The 21,950-nt window shown below is 43.7% G+C and overlaps 1 protein-coding gene and 1 long non-coding RNA gene across 6 annotated transcripts in view; one reads left to right on the top strand and one right to left on the bottom strand.

The window, feature by feature from the left end:
• Positions 1-21,950, bottom strand: part of LOC138527626 (galactoside alpha-(1,2)-fucosyltransferase 2-like) — a 161,256-nt gene that overhangs the window by 114,820 nt on the left and 24,486 nt on the right. The gene's annotated exons all lie outside the window — the stretch shown is intronic.
• Positions 1,971-21,950, top strand: part of LOC138527639 (uncharacterized) — a 112,765-nt gene continuing 92,785 nt past the window's right edge. The window contains exons 1-3 of one of the 2 annotated variants that reach the window (XR_011283965.1): positions 1,971-2,072; positions 12,930-13,051; positions 20,603-20,812. This is a non-coding gene — a long non-coding RNA (uncharacterized lncRNA). Of the gene's footprint in view, positions 2,157-12,929; positions 13,052-20,602; positions 20,813-21,950 lie in introns of both variants that reach the window. The other variant, XR_011283962.1, reaches the window with a different exon arrangement.

The following is a 21,950-nucleotide window of genomic DNA, read 5'->3' as shown; positions in this document are numbered from 1 at the left end:
CATGGGATACCCCCACCCCAGCCCCCATCACCCGTGATCCCACACTGCAGGCAGCCCCCTCCACATGGGATACCCCACCCCCCTTAACCCATGACCCCACTCTGCACATAGCCCCCCCACATGGGATTCCCCACACCAGCCCCATCACCTGTGACCCCACCCTGCAGGCAGCCCCCTCGACTTGGGATGCCCCAGCCCCCATCACCTGTGACCCCACGCTGCAGGCAGACCCCTCCACATTGGATACCCCAGCCCACATCACCTGTGACCCCACCCTGCAGGCAGTCCCTCCACATTGGATACCCCAGCCCACATCACTCATGACCCCACCCTGCAGGCAGCCCATCCACATGGGATACCTCAGCCCCCATCACCCATGACCCCACCCTGCAGGAAGTCCCCTCCACATGGGATACCCCCACCCAAGCCCCCATCACCTGTGAAACTACCCTGCAGGCAGCCCTTTCCACATGGGATATCCCCCACTCCAGCCCCTATTACCGTGACCCCACCCTGCAGGCAGCCCCCTCCACATGGGATAACCCAGCCCCCATCACCTGTGACCCCACCCTGCAGGCAGTCCCCTCCACATGGGATACCCCCATCCCAGCCCCATCACCTGTGAAACCACCCTGAAGTCAGTCCCCTCCACATGGGATACCCCACCCCAGCCCCCATCACCTGTGAAACCATCCTGCAGGCAGCCCCCCCAAATGTGCTATGACCTGCATGATGTACCCTGACATAGTGACACATCATCATTCCATCGATTATGTGTCGTGCACCTTGACTGTCGTGTTGTGACACCAGCCACAATGTCCACTGGAACATGTATCCTGCTAAACAAAATGAATGCATCCACCCAGGCCACATCCATGACTGTGGCAGCTGGCCAAACAGAAATCACAGGAGTCTGTTAATCCAATTCCCAAAAAGCAGAAACCACTTCCAGAATTAGAGGATGAAGAGGAAGAAGATCCTAGCCCTCAAACTATCTACAAATTGCTCAGACAAGTTGCTCAGGATATGAAAGAAGTAAAGGCAACTATGGCAGCTCTTAGTGTCAGTTTTTCCCATCTGGATGTCAGAGTGACTTCCTTGGAGAAGACTTCTTCAGACATGGGATCAGAGATTGCTGGTAGCTTCAGAGCTTACAATAACCTGAAGAAAGAGCTATACACAGAAAAGGAAAGGCGCTTGGAGTTCGATTTGAAGCTAAGAGAGAAAAACATAAGGATTGTTGGAGTGGAGGAGACTGCTGACTCAATGGGGGAAAAACTACCCATGTTAATTTTACAGATTTTAAAGGACTGCTATGGTGTGGAATCAGTTACTGAATCTAATATGGACAATGTCTATCATGTTGGTAGGCCTGGACCTAAACCTAGACATATTCTTGTTACCTTCACCATGTCAAAGCTAAAGGAGTCTGTGATACAAACTGCCAGATAAAAAGGTCCTACTAATGTCAAGGGAAAGCCTATTTTCATTTACCCAGATTTCCCAAAGGAACACTTTTTTGATTAGGAAATCATTCAGAGCAGTTAAAGCATTGGCAAAGGAACTGAGCATAAACGTCTTTCTCAACAAATTCAATTCTATGACATTGTGCATCCTAACAGGGGAAATAATTAGTAATGACCCAAAAGAAGCACTTTCTTCGTTGGAGAAACATTGTGATGGAACTCACACTACTTCTATGGAATGATTATTCATTTGGCTGAGCATGTTTGAAAGTATTTTTTTTATTTCATTTTACTTAATTTCTTTTCATTTTTTATTGTTGACATGGTTTTAAATGGCGCTTCCCTAGCACTACTGTTAACTGTTTGTTTTTTGAAAGAATACTTGATGCGGCGAGGAAACGTAGATGGGTTCGTGACAGAGGAGCGTTGAAGAAAGGACCTTTACCTTTCCAGTGATCAGCTGACATTGATCATGTTACGTGCGTTCCTCGGTGACGCTAATTGGTGATATTGGAGGACGCACGTTTGTTGCTGCAGCAGGAGATCGCATCTTTGGATCTGTGGATTAATTGCTCACATGGTTTGTGGACACACGGTCAGGCTGTGGTAAGGAGCATGTCCCTACTACGAGGACCAAAGAGGGGCAGATGGAATCCTTTGATTGGCACAACTCATACAGGAAAATCAAATGTAATTTTCGACTTGTTGTCAGTTAAGGCACGTACAGGGAGTTAGAGGCACCCAGCTTGAGCAATTTGTTTAGTTGTGGATCATTCCATCTAAGCTGTTTTCTTTCATTTTCCCATGATTGCAGTGCGCAATGACAGTGACCCAACTTGAAATCATTACATCGATAAGTGGTAATGGGGAAATTACTTGTGAAAGACCTCAAGTGTGGATGAGCTGATACAGACTCTAGAAGGCCTTGGCATAATTTTCTTCTTATTGGGTTTAAAAGAGTCGCTATTCTCCTTCATTTGCCTATTTATGTTTCTTTGAAATTTGATGTGATAATACATATAACCTCTGACAGGATAAGGTTTAGTAATATGTTTGCAGTACACTACCTGTTAAGATGTTGTTACTTTTACAGCATGTAGCTCTATGACATGTCTAACCATCTATAGTTTTGGCATTGGCGTAATGTGCAATCCATAGTGGTAATCTTTAATTTATTTACTGTGGATTTGTATATGGAGATATCTTTAAGTGTGCATATTTTGGTAATAGATTTGCATGGTATGTGGTGTATTTACGCTGGAGTGGGGGGGAGCTCAGGCAGTATGGACAGAAGAGGAAATCTAATTTGTCAGAGATTGACAGTGGTGGATAGGTAAAAGGGTAGAAGGTAACACACTAGTATATACGTATTTTGTTTACTTCAAAATGATGATGCTGTCTTGAGCAACATTTTGTGAAGCATTAGAATCGTTTAAGAAACGTTTGGTGCTTTGCAAAATGTCAACAAACAAATTGAACCAAGCCTAAATTACAGAGTAGTGTAAAGTACTTTGTTGCTGTGCCAAATATGTTTTAGAGTTTACGCAATAGGGTTGGGAGTTTCGGTTGTAGGGTGGTGGTGGTTGGAAGTTGCTATGGGTTGTCATTGCTTGTGGAAAGGTCATGAATATTGATATATTGTTATATTTTTGGGTGTAGTGTAAGGAGTATAATTCTGTTTTATGGTTATTATTTATATGAGGGGCGTTGATGGGATGTAGTATCTTGAGTTCTTTTGAAATTGGGGGGGGGGTGCTGGAAGATTTGGGCTTTCATATACTGTAGTGTTGGCTATCTGCATTCTGTCAAAACAGGGAGGGTGGGGTTGTATATATTTTAATAGTGTATTTTTTGGTATTTTGTTGAGATTTTATGTATCTAGTATTTCCTTGAATGTGTTGAAAGAAATGTTGTCCCCAATGAAACAAGATTTTAAGGTGATGTCTTGAAATGTTAATGGTTTGAATAACCTGCACAAACGACAGAAAATCTACAATTGTATGTGTGAAAAGCAGTGTGACATATATTTTGTGCAAGAAACGCATTTGCTGAGTGATGAAATCCAGAGATTACAGAAGCAATGCGTTGGTGGTGCGTATGGTTCGTGCTATTCATCCAGATCCAGAGGTGTGGCGATATTAGTTCATAAAAATGCGCCGATTAAAATTCTAAAACAAAAAATAGACAAGGAAGGAAGGATTGTGGTTTTGTTGATTGAACTTCAAGGTTGTAAGGTGACTCTGTATAAAGTTTATGCGCCGTCCATTGATGACGGTTCCTTTTTTAGAAAGGTTTCACAACTCATACAGGATTTTTAAACATCTAATGTAATTGTAGGTGGAGACTTCAACTTGATAATGGATGCTAAATTAGATCGAAGTAAGGGGGGAGTGGCTGAAAGAAGAGATCCTCATTTAAGGTCTTTTCAGTCACTTATGGCGGAGAATGATCTAAAGGACTGTTGACGCCTAACACACCGGCAGATAAAAGAATACAGTTTTCATTCTAATACTCATTGTACCTATTCCCGCATTGATATGCTTCTCACGAGTGGCAAAATTACTGCCAATTTTATTGAGGGGGAAATTGGGAGTATTGTAGTGACGGATCATGCCCCTGTATTTTTGAAGATAAAACTTGATTTTGGAATACATCGATCCTTCACTTGGCGGATGAATACCTCGATTTTACAGGTTATGGGGTTAGTTGATAAGATTAGAGAAGAAGCAGATCATTTTGTGAGAGAAAATAGGACAGAGGGTATGAGTGTGAAAACTATATGGGAGGCATTTAAGTGTATGATGAGGGGCCTAGTCTTGGGTCTGTCAAGTAGGAAGAGGAAATGTATGGAAACATTGAGCTTAGATTTGGAGAGGCGAATCAAGGAAGTGACTAATGATTTGGTGAGCGATCCAGATAATCTAGGAAAAAGAAAGGAGGTGAGCGATTTGAGGAATGAGATGAATGGTATGAGGGGCAATTATTTCGTCGGAAGTGTTCTTATTTTGAATGTGGTGAAAATAATGATAGTTGGCTGGCGAATAGGCTTCGTCAGCGGAATTCTGAAGGGGCCATTACATCAATTTATGACTTGAATGATGATATCACTTTTGATACAATGCAAATAAATGCAGTCTTTAAGGACTACTATGAACATTTGTATAATGATGAGCCGGATATTACTGGGCGAGGTGAGTCATTTTTTGTGTCCCTGCAAATCCCGCAAGTGTCTGGCGAGGTTCGTGAATTACTGGAAAAATCTATAACTTTGGATGAGGTGAAAAAGGCGATTCATAACTTAAATGTGGGAAAGGCCCCGGGGCCGGACGGGCCGAAGAACATCGAGTAATATACAGCGATTGTTGTTAACAATGTATAATGCACACTCTTCTGAAGAAGTCGTAGCTGCCTTTTCTCTTCATGCCGAGAAGGCTTTTGACAGGTAAAATTGGAGATATCTTTTCTCGGTTCTTACCAGAATGAATTTCGGAGAGAGTCTTATATCCTGGACATGCCTTTTGTATATTCTTCCGACTGCTGATATTAGGACTAATGGCTTGCGATCTAATCCATTTCTTTTGCAGAGGGGTAATAGGCAGGGCTGCCCCTTGTCTCTGTTACTTTTTGTTTTGGCTATCAAACCTTTGGCCATTGCCTTGAGACAGAGTGTAGATATTAAGGGCATTGGCTTTCAAGGGACAGGACAAAAAATATGTTTTTTTGCAGATGATTTGCTGTTAGTTATCAGAGATTTGAATGTTTCATTTCCTGTCTTATTGGGGATATTGGATCAATTTTATAAAGTGGCGGGTTACAAGATTAATCGCTCAAAATCGGAAGGGGTGCCGTTAACGCCTATTTGTAACAAGTCATTTATTACAACATTAGGCTTTCAATGGTGTGAGAAGAGAATGAAGTATCTTGGTGTTAGGCTCTCTCCGTTAGTGGAGAACATGGTTTAGGAATATATTAATGAGGTATGTAGAGAGTTTAAGGCAAGTTTGGAGAGGTGGTCTTTGTTGAGTCTCTCCTTGTGGGGCAAAGCAAATGCTTTGAAGATGACTGCTGCGCCTAGAATTAATTACGTATTCGGCATGTTACCGTTGGAAATTAAGTCTTCCATTTGGAGGGATCTTGACTATTTGGTTCAGTCGTTCATATGGGATAAGAAACCCCCCAAGGCTACAGCTATGGAAGCTTCAACTCCCTTTAGAAAAGGGGGGTTTGGTTTTGCCAAACCTACGTGCTTATCATTTAGCCTATTCATGTCAATTTATTGTTTCGTTTCTTGAGGTGGAACCGAATGATTGGACGATTGCAGAGACGGGGTTGGCGGGTCCACTGTTACCAAGGGCGACTCTGACTACGACTAGTATGGCGAGTAGAAGGAATCCCATAACTGAGTTTTTGAGGGGGAGATGGAAACGGCTGTATGAGTTTGTAGATTCTGATGCTCTACGCTCGCTGAATGCTTCAATATGGTTGAATTCAGCTGTTAAAGAGAAAGGAAAGGTGTTGTTCTGGGTGGAATGGTTTTTGGCTGGTGTGTACTGGATTGGGGATATATGGCAGAATGGAAAGTGACTATCAGGAAAAGAGATATGTGAGAGATGGAACATTGAAAAATTTCCAGAATATGATTATAGCACTTGTAAAGAAGTATTGGTGAGGTGAGGTGGGAGGAAGACCTGGACGTGGAATTGTTGACAGCTACGAGAAGACCAGGTGAAGGAGGAATTGCAAGTAGGGTATATAAGCATATTGTTTCTAAATATAAAGAGATTGTGAAATTGAGGGAGGAATGGAATCGATGGCTGGGATGTGATATTACAGAAGAGGAGTGGATGGAGATGTGTGATAATGTGAGACTCTGTTCACTGAATTTAGGTGAAAGATCTAGACAGATCAAAATATTGAACAGGGTTTACTGGAGTCTGGAGAGAATGATGAGAAGAGGTATGTCTGAATCTGATGATTGTTGGAAGTGTTTAAGTGATGTTGGTACATTGGAGCACATGTTGTGGCACTGCTCTAGAATTCATGGATTTTGGTCTGATGTCTGTAGGATGTGTCTATGTGTGTTATGGACTGACAGTCATCTAGATTTTAAAACAATGATTTTAGGAGGGGACAGTTTGTTGAATGATCTCACACAGTCACAAAACAAATTCTTATTCAGGGAGGCATTGATTGGTAAAAAATATTGCTTCGTGTATGGAAGTCACAGGCATTTCCGATGTCATCTGAGTGGATCTCTGAGATGCGTTCTCTGGCGAATATTGAGATGGTAATTTTCAGGAGACAAAATAATCTGAACATTTTTGAAAAAATGTGGAGGAAATTTCTAGAAGAATACTAGGTCTTGTGTTGTACATTATTTGTATTTTATGTGGACAGTTATTTCATGTAATGTAATTTAGTTGACATTGTAATGATTATTGCCTGTTTTTGTAAAAACTTATGATTTGTATATATGTATTTTTTGTTTGCTGTTGAATAAAGAAATAATGGAGAAAAAAAAGAATTGCTGCCCGCAACCATCTCCCTTATTTGGATGCCTAGATGCGCACACCTGTGTATAATTAGTGTTACAAGCTTTTAAGGTAGACTAAAGTAGACAACTAATTCAGGTGTAGAGGAGGTATACAGACTCTGACACGGGGTCTGAAACACATAAGGTACAAAGTGTCTACCACTTGAGACACTCTCGTCCCCTGTAAACCATACAAACTGAATTAAATAGTCAAAAACTTTATGCTAAGTATTGAATTTTTACTTGCAATTTCTTTAGAGTTCACAACATCAAATAGTGATCTTTGCACAAATTAATTTAAGTGCAGTAAGCATAAAAGAAATTACACATGACAATTTGACCCCTACAACATGTGGGGTAAATCTTGATGGTACAATTTTTGAAGCTCAACACATTTCGCGGTATAGACCCCTTCTTCAGAAGCAAATGATTCAGTAAAAGTACATACAAAAAAAGTCAGGGTTCTGTTATCTTCAAGAGTATCAAAGTATAATAATCAGAGTTAGAGGTATGGGCACCATAATACTACATTGGTCCTATTTAAACAAGGTGTATAGGTCTAATAAATCGGGTACCATCATTCATCTTAAAAGGAAACAGAAGGGTGTATAAACCTAATAACTCAAATACCATCAGTCTTCTCAAACGAATAGTTCATCTCAGTTTGTTGGCCATATAAAATACCCATCTATGCCTCAATGTTGGCCTTGCTATGGACTACATACACTCCGTAGTTTGTATACCTTGGTAAATGACTACTATGGTCAACAACCTGAGATGAACTATTTGTTTGAGATGACTGATGGTATTCGAGCTATTAGGTTTATACACCCTTGTAAAGATTGGAGGGGGGTATCTGTACGCCTGCTTTCTATATAAGGCAGAGTAGAGGCACAGAGCACCCCAGCCAAGATTCTCTATTTGGTATCGTGGACAAGCAATCAAGGCTTAAGCTCTCAGGAGGTGATGCGGGCTGGTTCTACAGTACAGTGTAGTCTCCAATCCCCCAAAAAGGAATGTCCACACACTACGTTAGTGAAAACACAGGGCCTCACGACAACTCTGGGCATAGCCGTGCCGGCACAACCGGCACGGCTGTCACCGGAGTTGCATTTCTTTCTGGCACCTGCAAATGGGCAAGAACCAGGTCATGCCGAGTTTGGCGGACCCGGTAATTGCCCATTTGCAGGTGCCGGCAACAAGGGTCTCCCCAGCCCCATTTGGCCCCATAGGGGCGAATGGGGATGGGGACGTCTGATGCACCGGTGCATTCAGAGTGCTGCCGGTGCATCTGACGTGCTGTGCTCGCGGGTGCCGGTGTGCCCGCCAGGTCAAACCTGGCGGGCAGACAGGCACTCGTGACCACAACACGTAGTATGGCAGTCCAGGAACTGGGGTACCGGAATGCTTACTGGTACCGTAGTTCCCAGACCAACAGGGTCATAATGAGGACCACAGTCTTTATATAAATACGCTCAAGTTATGTATGCAATCACAATAGCACACTTTGTGCTCAAGTTAATCTAAAATGGTAAATATATACAGTTTCTACCTGGTACCACAATTACTTATCAGATTCCATTAAAATGCATTAACTGTACACAGTTCAAATGTCATATGAATCAGTCTTTTTTTATTGATTTATCTGATTTCTCAACTTTTCAATTACAAAAGAAAAATAAGTTATAATAAAATTATACTTGTTACTTTATAGTGATATCATAGTTCTCATTTTTTAACATTTTTACATTTAGTTCGGTTCACAATATCAGAGCGACAAAGTGACAAATTTCGCTTAACAAGGAAAAAAAAATAACATTTGATAACATAATTTTCCAGTCTTTGCAATCATTTTGACTGTGAATGCTGTAATCATATCTAAGTCTTCACTCACTCTGATATAATAAGGAGTATTTATCATCACAATTGCAATATTGATGTCGTATTGATGTACTAAACTACTAATTCTTAATTATTCACAGCATTATTAACATCATTCAGTTTTAATTGCATCATGAAAATTGATTGTGGCTATGCGAATACTCATATTTCATGTCGCCAATATCATGGCCCATCTATATTCATGTGACACATTTGCAATCTGAGCCATGTTGTTCACAAAATATTTGCATCTCAAATCAATCAAAGCTGTACAATCTACGACAAGGAGTTCAAAAGTCTCTTTGATTAGTACATTGCCACAGAAGCAACAATCGTTTTCCTCAGAATTGATGTGCTTCCGTTGGGCCATGACGTCACGAGTAGTCCACAAGTTCAAACGTAGTCTCAAGATAGCAAGACGTATTTGTGGATTCAGAGCTTTACACAAATATGACTCAGTAGTGCCAATTTTCTTTTCACCAAAGGATTGCTGGTGAAAATACTTATAAGTAAGACAGGTTGTTCGTGTGTGTATCCAGTCTTGTAAAAAGATCTTCCTTTTAGCTCTATCAGGATTGTGAATCAAAGTCTCTAATGAGACATCAGCTATTGCCATGGTTTCAACAACATATCTAGTCCACTTTTGTACAAATTGATGTTTTGATGAGAGCATGTATTTTGATAAAGTTGTTGTCATTGTTGTCATAAAGCTGTGTCATTTTTCACATATACAAGACATTTGCGAAACAGCGCACATAATTGCTAGTGGTATTTGGCTTGTAAGGACGTGAGTCCCAGCTCATATCTCAGCCAAGATCCCGGAATACATTGTGGGAGACCGAAATTTTGTCACCAGAATTTGGCTTCAAGTTTATTAAGGTAATTGCTTTGATGATTGTGCTTGTTTCAAGGCCATACAACATCATTGGAATAATTTTCTGGTGGCAGAACAGTATCTCTGGACTGATGGAAAATTTGCCAAATTTTTACAAGATCAACCTTGTCTGAGATATAGCTGGGATCAATTTTGTTTTCTATAATGGTCAATTGTGAGTTGTCTGTTGGCATACCATCAAAAACAAGACCTAGATATGTGTAATTAGGAACAATTTCCAGATTCACATTTTTGATTTTCCATTCCATCTTGTTTCTGGTTTGGAGCATACAAAACAATTTGAGATTTTTTTTCAATTTATGACAAATTCGTTATTGTCAAAGTATTCAGTAAGAGCTGACAATAATTTCTGAAGCCCAATCAGGGTCATTGATATTAGGACGAAATCGTCTGTGTACCAAAGAGCTTGAATCGCCACCTTATGCATCCATGGGAAATCTGAGTAAATATGTACAAATATTTCTCTTACATCATGAATAAAAAATGTAAATAGGTCTGAAGCAAGAATGCAACCTTGCTTAGCCCTCTTGCAGTTTGTACCACTGATGACAAAAGGCCCGTCATTGAAAGTCTTATCTGCACTGTGGTGGAGGAGTGCAATTTGTAAATAATATCAGTTAAACTTGCAGGGCATTGTGCTTTGATGAGTGTTTCCATTAATTTTACTCTTGATACAGAGTCGAAAGCAGAATGAAGGCCAATAAAGGCAAAATAAATAGGTACTTTTGTGTTATGAGCCTGTTTTTTTGTGTGAATTAAGTGTAAGTAAATGTATCGCAGTCGCCATACCTTGTACAAATCCTGTTTGATTTGGATCCCGTTGTTTGATTTTTTATGTCCAGAGATTAAAATCTCTCAGAACTAGTCATGTAAAGATTTTGCCAGGACTGTCAAGCAGTGTGATCGGGCGGTAATTTGACGGTATCCCCGATCACCTTTCTTGAAAATGGGAACAATAAGAGATGTACACCATGAGTTTGGGATCCTTTGCGTTTGGAGTACGTGAGTAAAAATGTTGTTAAGAATGATGGCTCACTGTCTGGGATGTTCTTTCAGCATGTAATTTGTTAGGCCATCCGGGCCTGCTGCACGCGAGGAAGAGGACTTGAATATCAACTCTTCTATTGTTTCTTCTGAGCATTCCAGAGTCCACGGTGAGTCAGATTGCATTGTTTATAGTGGTAATTATCAAATTTCTCATCAGTATGTAATTCAGAGAAATGGGCTACCCATTGGGCTTCTGATACACCATTCAACTGTGTGTGTATTTGTTTTTGGCCTGTTCTTTCATTTAACAGCATCCGTATTTGTGGTGCATTTTTATTAGAAATTAGAATTGTGAAGTTTTCACTGTCTTTTTGGAACAGGTTGGCTTTGTACGATCTTACCCAGTTTATATATCTACATTTAATGGACTTTCTAGCTTGTGGTCTTTCATCATACGGGAGCTTTTGAGTAGGTCTTAAGTCTCTTCTGTAAGTTGTTTTTGATTGTTGAAGATGACGATCAAAGATGTGACTTTTAATCGGGTGTCATGGAAGATGTGTAGGTTTTTGAATGATGTCAGTGCGCTTACATATGACTCAAAGTCAGGCCCTGATTGTTGTCTTTTTAGCACATCATTCAGCCTGGTTAACTTCTCAGGAAGCCATTTAAAATGGGATTTGGCATTATTAACCATATGTTTCTGTGATATCCATTGTTGTTGTGTGTCGAGGCCATCACCCCATGGCCAATTTAGTACTAGCATGTGATGATCGCTTGCAGTCTGTTGTATAATTTCGAAATTTGTCACCCTCATGAAGAGATCCTCAGAGAGAAATAAGTAATCAATAGCACTTTCCATTGTTACTCTTTGCCACTTGGCCTGAGACGGTATACACCCCAGTAGAGAGCCATTCGCCATCCTCAAATTGCCATCTTGCATGAAGTAATTCCATCGCTTGATCTCTTGTGATTTATTTCTTTTGGCTGTCTCCATGCAGTTGAGATTAAGGTCACCTATGAGTATGGTCGCTATAATATTACTTGTCTTAGCTATAATTTCAAGCAAATCGGATAAGTCCTTGTAGACGATTTTCTCAGAGATAACTGCTCGGTTTCTGTACAAATTAATAAGGGCTAGATCTTGTTTGCCATTCGTGATTTTAACTAGCTGAGTAAAATTATTTGGGGTTGCCCATGGTTGTAGTGACAAACCTGCACTGATTGTTACGGCAACTAACAGACCTACCATTGGTCATCCTTTAAGAGCCGGAATCGCTGGCAATAGGGTCATATCATAATCATCCCAGGTGGGAGGTGAAGTCATCCATGTCTCCTGGAGGGCGATTATGTAAAATTCGTTCAGGCCTATGTTTTGTCCCCATTGTAAATGATTATTCCCTCCAGAGTTCCAACTGGCTAAAGACACACTTTTCTTGTTTACAACCGCTAATGGTTCTGCTTTTGGTTCTAGCTCACAGAACATACACTGACATTCTGACTGTTTTGCCTTTGTTATTTGTGATTGTTCCATTATGAGTTTCTGATCATTTGTTTCTCGAATTGCCCGTTCTGGATCTCGGGCCAACAAGAAACCCATCCTAAAAAGTTCCATTTAGCCCTCCATAGGGTGTTCAAGACTAGTCCTGACTTGATCCACAAGCGCACAATTGATCGGTTCTTATCACATAGGAATTCAACCTGATCAATGTCAGACGACGTAACACCCTCCAATTCATGTATGTCATTACATATGTTAAGAATGCTAGTCCTACAAAGATCATATTTTTCATATGGAGCATTCCGACACTTTAGTATCAGCCTATGTAAATTGCAAAGACTATTTTTTTGCGGTCCTTCCTTTGTGTTTTCTGATCGCCTTCCACGCCTGTTTGATAGTACATACCTTTCTCTGTTGTCTTAAGTTTATGTCTCGGCGATATGGATGAACAAATATTTACTTTATGATTTTGCACCAGTGTTTTCGGATTATTTAACCCTGTGTGGGATCCTGCTCCAGAGTTTTGTTGTGATGTTTCAGGGGCTGCACTCTTCATCGTTGCTGCTAGGCTAATGTCAGGCATTCGATGTAAGAGATATATACATCTACCGCTGCTTTGATGCTTGCAGTGCAGTCATTTAAGCTCTGCTTTTCTTCTGACTTCTTTAGAGATTGTGCTCTTGCATTCAGCAATCGTATCTTCATGATGTCCTCCGGGAGTACACTCGCCCTGGATTCCTCCAGTCGACTCGCCACAGCTTTCTCTGCAATTGCCACCAGCTGATTCAAAGGTGAGTGATTAGGAGGTTGCACCTTTGTTGTACTTTGCTGATTCGTTGATAATTCATCTTGTGTTCTTTTTGTATTCTTATCTGCTATTGATGCCACTTTTGGATTTACTGCAGGTTAATGGCAGCATGTGACAGATTTCGTGAGATCTATCAATTGTGTTCGTAGTTTGGCATTAGAAGTTCTACTTGACTTAGAGATTATTTGATATTGTTTTGAGACTAAGGGCCTCATCACGAGTTGGGCGGTAACGCCGGCGCTGTTAGCGGCGGCGCTAATAGCCCTACCGCCAAACCCCCGGTGCTATTAGCGCCGGATCACAGGTTTGGCGGAAGGGTTATTGCCCATTCCCCATTGGGCCCATTTGAGAATTCCTCATTCCCCATTGGGCCCAATGGGGAAATTTTGCGCTATTACTGCTGACAGATTTCCCGCCGGCGGTAATCGCGCAAAAATCGGCAAATTTACTGCGGATTTCCCCCCAGCTCAGAGCTGGGGGGAAATCCGCCAGAGCCATTATCTGGCGGACCCTTAAATGTGGCGGTAATAGCGCTACCGCCACATTTAAGGATTACCGTCAGACTCGTGATGAGGCCCTACGTGTCTCATTCGTCCTTTGACAAGTGTGCGTTTACTGAACACATCATAGATTTCTTGTCTAGGAATCTGGTGGTGATCAGTAGGACAATCAGATGGTTGGTTATCGACACCAACCCATGAAGGGTTGGGATCAACAGGCACTACTTCACTGCATCCCACTGGACGTATTATGTGCGTGAAGATCGGTAGCACAGAGATTGCAGCGCTCTGATTTGCTGCCTCCTTTGCTTCCATTATTTGTTGAGACTGGTTGAATGAGCTGGGCGTGTGAGTTTTTTTTTCTCGATCCAGTCAACAATTTGTTGAATTTGGTGTGATTGATGCTTAATCTTTGACTCAAAAGAAACAAACAATTTGAATAGGCTTTTGATTGTTGTATTAACTGCTGTGAGTGTAATCTCAATGAATCAATCATTGGCTGGCACTTTGAATTGCTCCTTTGGTGACAAATGCTGCCGTGGAGTCGGTTGTATATATGAGGCAGCAAGTGAAATACTAGAGTCCATTGAGCAATGGGCGTTATAATCTGGTGATGTTGTGAGTGAGGAGGTCAATATATTTTTCCACCATTGTCAAATGCGTTCTCATCACTTATTTTTAGTGGGATATTTAATTACTTGCAGAATAGTGTTATCTGAAATTACTTGAATGTCACTTTCCTGTGCCTTTTCAGTGTCACTTTTTTCAATATTTTCTTTACTAACGCTAAGAACCATGTCTGCGTTCGTCGGTAGAGCACAAAATAACCGTATCTTTTTTAAGGCTCGTAGTTCACGAGACCGGTGTGAGCATTATAGACTTGCGTGAGGACGCTCGCTTCGGTTTCTCTGAAATTTTAGATAGAATGGTTAACAGCGTGAGAGAAAGCTCAGGTAAGTCTGGCATGTTAGATTTGAGCGTATATAATTGCATATAATTGACCAATACTATTTTGTTTATGCAGCTACCACCTTCCGTATCTTTGCATCGGTCCACTTAACCGGATACGATTAAAATTGCTTAAAAATCAACATTTGTTTGTACACATATGTTAGTAAGCTATAATGCAAATTGTCTTGCCCAAAAGAAAATAGCTTTGTCCCGTAGTACCACAGTTCCGTGGCTAAGCACCCAAGCAGTACTTGAACGGTACTTGCTATGGTGCGCGCGCACGGGGTGGCACGTTCCAGATTATATAAACGCCTTCAAAGGGGCGTTGCAGAAGTTGTGATAGTATACAAAACAAGCCTAAACAAACAAAGAAGAATAATTATAAACTAATATCAGTTCGACATCCAAGACTCCCGGAAGTAGTGCAGCACAATAATCACCTGCTGGTATATGCAGTCCTTGTGCAATCCTTAAGTCCTTGTAGTCAAAATTGAAATCTCTTTGCAAAGCAGGAGACAGGAGTATCGCAGCCAAGCAGTACTTAAATGGTACTTGCTACGGTGCGCTATAAAGTGAATCAACAATAGACATAGGTAGAAAACAGTTTGATTAAAACAATAGGAAGAATACTGGGCCCCTATCACTCGTTACAGTTCTGTATGAGGATCCCCACACTTAGGCAACCTGTAAATAAAGATATAATACATGCCCAGTCCATATATTGCTCATATGAGTCATATTTCCCCTAGAAAGGTTCACCCACCCCAATGTACCTGGAATAGAAGAGTTTGACATTGGGTCGTCTTGAGTGGCTCCCTGTAAGGCAGGAGCCACGGATCATCGAGATCCCATGTGGAAATGGTGAACAAAGGCGTTGAGGCAGGAGCTTCGGTCTTGGCGCTGCGCGTTGATGATCAGTCATGGAAGTCCTGCGAAGATGAGGCATGTGGTGCACCTCGACGATGACAGTTTATTGCCGCAAAGAGTCTATGAAGAACTTTGGCCCAGCAAGGGCGTTGAGTCGTCGTCGTCTCTGTGGTCTTCATGTGGCAGGAAACCCACCGGCGGATTCTCCACAGTGCGTTGACAGCCTTGACTTTCTCCGGCGGGATAAAGCGGTCGTCGGTGATGAGCGAGGGAGTACTTTGTTCAAAGTGTTCTTAATCAATGGAGCGTTGCGGCTCCGGTCGCCGACAGCTCAGTGTCAAGAGGTTCCAGATGCTGGGCAACATAGCTTCGATAGGCCTCCAGCAGTTATAGCAAACCTGCAAACCCTGGGCGACGATGGTGGATGGCTGTCCGGTGCTTCTCTCCGTTCTCCTTGGCAGTCCCCGTCTCCGGTTGACAGCCTTTCGAAGGCTGACTTCCAGGGTGTTTCGGTCAAGGTTAGTGGTGCACGATGGTCCCTCATAGCTCTAGAAGAGGTCTCCTAGCAGGGTCCTCACTTGGATCAGTTCCTTGAAGGCACAGCAGCTTTCAGATTGGTGAAGGGGAGCAGTTGCAATTCTCCTTCTTCCAGTGGGCTTCAAGGTTAAGCATCAAGTATCAACTTCAGCTTCTGAACAATTTCTAGCAGTGAGAGGTCCCCAGATATGCTGTTTAGTCTCTCATTCATTCTGCTGGGTCACACTCAGGCAATCAATCACTCAGAATGGCATTCAGGCAGGCAGGCAGCCAATCAGGCTCACAGTGCATTCAGGCCATTCTCCTCTCTCCAGACACTGACCCCAAGAAATGTGTATTGGAACAAGTACCCAGCTAGTCTGCACTCCACACTGCATTCATACCAATTCCGGGCAGGGCTGCCTCAGTCTTTGTGTCACTCACACAGATTCCAGAGACCCATAACATGGACAGCATATTCATCATGCACTCCATTCACCCAGGTCCCACCCCTCGGGTGTACCCACAACATAAAGTCACTGGGAAGGCTCCAGCTAGTCTGGCCTGGACTTCTCCACATACTATATATGGAACTTCCACCCAACAGCCAGTCAGGGGGAAGGGACAGAGTCAGGCCTTCGTGGGACTTCCGGAAAAACAAGGTAACAGGCGAGAGAAAGCAAGGGGCAATGGGGGCCATCTTGTCTCCTATCAGGAATCAACTGATTCCAATAGCAGGGCATGGGTATCCCAAAATGGAGGATACTCAGAGCACCTTTCAATCAGCACGGAGCTGCCACCATCCCGTACCCTGCTTTGTGGGCCACACACAGGTGCCATTAAAACATACACTCGGAGTGCAGGGGTGTACTCCCACCCATGGGTGCCATAAGGGTATCCAAAGGGGCTGTTCACCAAAACAAAAAGAGGCAGAGCCGCACCGCCAGGAGTCCTACGTGAACTCCTGTGCAGAAAACATGACAGAACATACATGATAAAGCAATAAAGGACAAGGGTTCGGAGGCCCTGTCTCTCCGATGCATTTCCAGCATCACAGTCACCCCTCCCAGGCTGAGGTTAGGGAATCTAATCTCCCACGAGATTGACACCCTCATCCAGACGGTCAACATACCTTCTGGAAAGGCCATCTCCATTATCATGACTCTTCGCTGGTGTATGCTCTATGGGGAAATCTAGCCCTTGCAGGCTAATGGACCACCTGAACAGTTTTGGGTTTTCACCCTTCATCTGCATAAGCCCATTGAGGGGCTTATGGTCTTTTTGCATTGCTAGTGAGGGACTGTTTGTGATGACACCTGTTGCGGTACCTACGCGCCCCGTTGAATTAGAAGGATTTGTCCTTGAGAGTTAAGGTGACGTTAGAGATCTAGCGTCGCACCAGGTTTAGCTACTACAGAGACTTAGAGCCCCTCCACTCCGTATGTGACAATATGTATTGGTCGTGTTGAGCTATGCCTTCGTAGTAATATCACAAAAATAAAAGGAATTTATAACTCTGACCATAACTACTTGCCTATTCCATTATTTTTCGGCGCACAACGAAGGTATAGCTCAACACGACCAATACTTATGGTCTTTTTGGACCTTGAAGGTAGACCCTGTAAGGTAAGACCTAAAACGCCTAAGGCTCCAAACAATACTGGAACATTCATTTTCAACAGTAGCTCACCTAAGTACTCTACCCTTGAGTTGTCTACTGATGAATATGATCAGATGTTCCCTCCCTTTGTCAACTAACTGGTACACGACAGCTCCAATTCCGGTGTCGCAGGCATCAGTCTGAACGATAAAGGGTTTGCCATAATCAGTTGCACACAACACAGGTGCCCTACGTAGACTTTCCTTCAAGCCAGTAAAGGCCTTCTGACAGTCTTCTGTCCACTTAACCTTCCTGGGTTGTTTGAGCGAAGTCAGAGCCGTCAGAGGGGCAGCTATGCTTCCATAGTCCAATATGAAGTTGCGATAATACCCAGTGAGACCCAAAAAGGCTCTAACCTAGGTTTGAGTTGTGGGAGTCTCCCAATCCTGTACATCCTGTACCTTACTGGGGAGGGGAAGGATTTGACCCGCTCATACTTCATGACCAAGATAAGTGACTTTCCCCTGAGCTATCTGGCACTTGGTGGTCTTGATAGTGAGGTTAGCCCTTTTCAAGGCCTGCAACACCTTATCCAAGTGAGTCAAATGTTCTTCCCAGTTTGAGCTGTAGACACCAATGTTGTCTAAGTAGGCCACACAAAAGGCCTCCAGCCCACTGAGCGCATTATTGACAATACTCTGGAAGGTGGCAGGTGCATTTTTCATCCCAAAAGGAATGACTCTAACTGGTATAGCCCCTCAGGTGTTGAGAATGCAGTCTTTTCCTCTACATGGTCCATCAGAGCTATTTGCCAATAGCCCGAGGTAAGGTCAAAGGTGCTCACAAATTTGGCAGCACCTGTGGTGTCCACGAGCTAACCGGCCCTGGGCAATGGGTGCGGGTCAGTTTTGGTGATGACATTGACCCCTCTGTAGCCCACACAGAACCGCCAATCCTTGGTACCTGCCTGGGAATTTTCCTTAGGGACAAGGACCATTGGACTGGACCTTGGACTAGTTTAAGGTTCAATAACACCCAGATCCAACATCTTGGTGACCTCAGCCTGGGTGTGGTTCTTCACAGTGTCTGACATTGTGTAACATCTGCTTTTGACAGGTACACTGTCACCAGTGTCAATTTCATGCCTGCACCACGGGGTGAGGCCTGATGGCAATGAGAACAGAGGGGCATACTGCCGGAGCAAAGCCCTGCAGGCCCTCTGCTGCTCTGGTGTCAGATCTGGAGAGAGAAGTGTTAGGCAGAATCACATGCAGTACCCTTGGGGAACACTACATGCAATTAAGACTACAAGTGTCAGTACAATTTCACCTTTGGTACAAGCCTGTACTACACAGTTATGTGGTAGCAGTGGCTGAGCAGCCAGACTTATCTCAAGAGTTGAGTGAGCAGTAGAACAAGTTACACAAAGGCCATACACAAAGGCCAACCAATACGGTGATTCAAATATACACAGATTCAAGGTTTCTTAGTAAAAGAATATACATTTATTTACTCTGTCAGTTAGAAAACATTACACTAGCATAAGCAGCTCAGTATCACACACTAATAAACCACAAAAATCCAACCGGTAAGTAAATGAACAAGTTTAGCTCCAAAATGAAGAGGGAGCAAAATGGCACTTCAGATACTTAATAAAGGGGGAAAAAGACAAGGTTATAAGAGAAGACAGCCCAAATACATTCATAGGCAGGGCAAAGGGTTTCAGTTAAATACAACCAGCAATTGTTCTCAATAGGCCTGGGCCAAAGTCAATGGTTCAGAGTCTTTTCTACAGGATAGCACAGTTCTGGTAACTAACGTTTCAGTCTTTGCCACAGATTTGTAAAGGGATTTGGCTAGGCGAAAAGTTTGCCGAAAGTTTAGGGAAGGACAAGCCTTCGTAGTTGAGGACATTTTCACGCACTTTCTTGATGGCCGAAAATATTTCCAGACCGCATTTGCACAGTACCTTGTCAATGAAGAAAGCTGTAGCTGAGGCAGTTGTTCCTGGCAGTTCCTGCAGATATCGCTGTTCCTGGGCTTCAGTCGTCAGGACAAGAAGGATGACGTCGGGGGGTTCCTGCACTGCCAAGGGAAGAGGCCAAAAGCTGTAGCAAGACGTCGGTTTAAGGTGTGAGTGCCTTAAAGTCCACGGCTGGTTTTCTTCCCTCTGGCTATCCGGTTTTCAACAGCACTCTGATAAAAATTCAACCAGATAGGGACGGTGTCCAGGTGGCTTGTGAGTTGATTGATCCCACCAAACTCGGGGGAAGAAGTTAACCTTGAAGGGCTTCTCTGTCGTCAGAGTTTCAGGAAATTTGGTCCTGCAGCAGGGCTTCACCGGTCGTCCAGGAGTTGCAGCAGTCCTCTTCCTTCCTCTCCTCTTCGGTTCTTTTGTTCCAGTGGTCGACTCTGCTTTCCAAGTCCCAGAGACCTGCTTTTAAACAGTTTTCCTCCATTCATTCCAGCCTGGCTGTCACTCAAACAGCAGGGTGGCTGTCCTTGCCGGACAGCCAGCTGGCCAATCACACCAGAGTGCATTCAGGTCTACTAGGAGACTAAGCACAGGGAGTTTCGGGTACCTCCCTCACACCCTGTCCACCCCAGACACCCTGGCGCCAGAGGAGGGCTTCAGCACTGAAGCCTGCCAAAGGCCAATGAACAAAGGGACCAAACCTGGTTTGGCACACAGAGACAAACACAAGAAGGACCTTTCCTAAAAGAAATGGTGAAACAAGTCAACCAGAGTCTGTTTTTACAGAGGGGTCTTGGGCGCTATATTGAAAAACATGGCTGGCCCCATTTTTTGCTACCGCGCTTTGCGGTCGAGAAAGATCATGGTAGTTTGATCTAAACTACTGCCACCAGTCATTTCAAGCAGAAAGGGTAACATTTACATGGTCTACATGGTCAGGGACATGGGATGCGGTGGCAAGTCTGCACACACCATGATCTCAGGGCTTGTTGTACATAGTGTGTGTATGCATATTATGGCATGTTAACATGCATGACAATGTGTTGCAGGACAGCATTGTGATGACAATGCATGTAGTAGATACAATTAACATGATTCTTCATGTCTTTATGTGCCCATGTGCAGATGATGAGCCACCATATTCAGGGGAGGAGGTAGAGGAGGAACGGCCAGCCTGAGCCCCAACAGAGCACCAATGGAGGACGTGTTTTGGCAGCCCATGCGAATACGCTTGTGCTACAGGCAATCCAGGGCATGGCTGATTATCATTACGACTCCAATGAAAAGAGTAGCTCTGGTGGTGAACCAGATGTCCATTCCTCTATGCTGTCGGAGGTGAGTGCATCAAGTGTTGGAGCTGTTGTAGGCTGTGCGTCTGCAGGGAGTTATGTTCCCTACAGGGCCAGTCAGTGTTGCCACATCCATCTGTGGTGGTTACAGCTGCAAGGCCCCGCTTCACTGTATTGGTTTCCAGTCCTGGGACGGATGACCAAGGGAGGGATTCAGTCCTGCAGCCACAGACAGAGGCTTCACATCAAGGGCCATGCTCCCTTGGGTCCGGCAGGCGTGGGGCACACACACATGGTGGACGTGTCACGGCTGGCGAGACAGTGTGGGAGAAGTGAATGTTGCATGTTGCATAGCAACAGGATGCTTCCTATGAGATGTTGGCTCAGGGCATGGATATGGTAGCCAATTCCATGTTCTCCTGAGAAACACAGGTAGCGCTCCAGCTGGGGGCATTGTGGTCCACATGCCGCTCAGACAAGCTGCACATGGAGGCCAGCAGCAGGAGCCGACAGGCCGATCTGAGGTCTCTGCAGGCATCTCTGCTGCAGAGCGTTGCGCCCACAAGGAAGACCTGAGGCAAGAGTTTATGCCCTCAGAGCTTCAATGGAAGTACTAGCGGCAGCCCGCAGTATACAGTACCAACAGCAGATGCAACTTTTGAGTCACACCATCTCGGAGGAACTCCGTGCATCCTGTGATGTGTTGTATGCAGACCTCTGAGGTTTCATGTTGCAGATGCATTCATCGGAGTCCTGCCTGACCGCTGCAATGGAGGACCAGGCCAGGGCTGTAGGTGGTCAACCTCCCTTAGCACTACCACCTTCGGATTCTACACAGGAAGTTGGCGACAGCAGCAATAGCCCTCCCAATCCAAGATAGCCGTGCAGTCTATGAACCCAGAGAGAGAATTGTTTGTTTCAACATCCAGACATGTGGGTGTTGACCTGTACCCTGCCCCTCCCCCATCCTGGGGGGACCCCCATTCCAAGATAGACATTTTTTCTCCCACCCCCCCAGGCCAGATGTTGGCATGTCATATTTTGTTTTGCCCCTTCCTGGTTGTGGTCTTTGTAATTTTTGTATTGATTGCCCTTGAGGTGTGCCATTAACTCCTCAGGGACTGTACATGTGCAGTGGTGTACATACAGGCATGCCTAGTGAAGTCATCTAGCATGATTGCATG

This window comes from Ambystoma mexicanum, chromosome 1q (assembly GCF_040938575.1).
Source record: "Ambystoma mexicanum isolate Mex_15411 chromosome 1q, UKY_AmexF1_1, whole genome shotgun sequence".
NCBI classification, from domain to species: Eukaryota; Metazoa; Chordata; class Amphibia; order Caudata; family Ambystomatidae; genus Ambystoma; species Ambystoma mexicanum.
Note: the sequence above shows the minus strand (reverse complement) of the source record. Positions and strands in the feature narration are given on the sequence as shown.